Raw genomic sequence first — 1,607 nt, 5'->3', positions numbered from 1 at the left:
GGAGGAGGAGGAGGAGGGGGAGGAGGAGGGGAAGGAGGAGGAGGGGGGAGGAGAAGAAGAAGAAGAAGAAGGAGAAGACCACTCAGAATGCTACTTAGAAAAGCTATGGTCTGTAAGAGCTAATTGCCAGCTCACCAGCAGACCTCTATAATTGACTAAAAATCAAACTTCATCCTCATAGATCAGAACTGAGAAGAGCGGGCATATTACAGAAGAATCAGAAGTGCCAGGGCCTTAGTAGGGGTGGAATGCCATGGCTCCCATCCTGGGACAGGGCCATCAGGTGCAGGCTTCCACGAGCGTCAATGGTTGTTGTGCCTGTGAGGCCTGTTTGTATAATAAGTACATTTTTTTTCTTGTTGTTCCTTCTCAAGAACTGTCCTCCCTGTTAATAATCAGAGACTGCAGGAGTCCAGGAAGCAAAGGCGTGGCTAATGTCTCAGCAAAATGGTAAATGCTGGGACCTTCACAATAACCCTTAAGGCTGTGGAAAAGGCCTCTCAAAACATGAGTTTGAAAATATATACGATGTAGCAAAAATATATGGATGTAATATGAATTGTATAAGGGTATTCACAGATCTAAAGGAACAGAGGCAGCTGCACTAGGAGCCAGCTTGTCAGAAAGATACAAATTCAGGCAGATTCCTGAGTTCAAGGTCCGCCTGGGAACAGATCAAATTTAGGTCCAGGCATATGGGAATGGTAATTCTAGGGCAGGAGCCCACCCGACTATCTTATTATCTATGTTTATAATTACTGTCTCTTCCTAAGATCATGGGATGCTGATCCACAGGATAGTCAAGAGGGAACCTGAGATAAATAACTGAATTGATATGTAATAAAAACAAAACAAAACAAAAACGGGGACTGGAGAGATAGATGGCTTAGTGCTTAAGAGCACTGACTGCTCATCCAGAGGACCCCGGTTCAATTCCCAGCAACCACATAACAGCATACAATTCTCTGGAGTACAGATATTCATGCATGCAGGCAAAACACCAATGCATATAAAACAAAAATAAATAAAATATATTTTTTTTAAAAAAATGAGCTTTTGGTCTGCATGAGATGAGCTAGGAGAAAGTAGTAGCCGTTCTTAGAATTTTTTCTGTAACTAGAGCTGAGCTGTCTAGAGATCTCTGGAAAGTGAACACAGCTCTTTTAGAATTTTTTTCTAATGGAATTTCTGACCTTGGTTGCAAATCCCAAGAATTACTTAGAGAAGTCTGTTAAAGAATGGTTTTCAGCTTTCTGATTTTAATCGGGGAAACTCAAGAATTACTTTTAGAATTGTTTAAGCAGGATTTCTGACTTGGTTGGGAGATTCAAGAATTTTTTATAGCAGCTTTTCTGACTTTGGCCAGCCCATGAGCTATCTAGAGAGCTTTTAGAATTTTTACTGGGGGGGGGGAGGGGAGAGGAAGGGGGAGGGGAAGATGGAGGGGGAGAGGGAGAGGAAGAAGAGCTGTCTCAACCAGAGAGAGCTGTTTTGAATAGAAAGCTAGCTGTCTCAAGAAAAGGTGCCAGGCGGTTGTGATGCACACCTTTAGTCCCAGCACTTGGGAGGCAGAGGCAGGCAGATTTCTGAGTTCAAGGCCAGCCTGG

Source organism: Mastomys coucha, unplaced genomic scaffold, assembly GCF_008632895.1.
Source record: "Mastomys coucha isolate ucsf_1 unplaced genomic scaffold, UCSF_Mcou_1 pScaffold3, whole genome shotgun sequence".
Lineage (NCBI taxonomy): Eukaryota > Metazoa > Chordata > Mammalia > Rodentia > Muridae > Mastomys > Mastomys coucha.
This window is presented reverse-complemented; position numbering follows the sequence as displayed.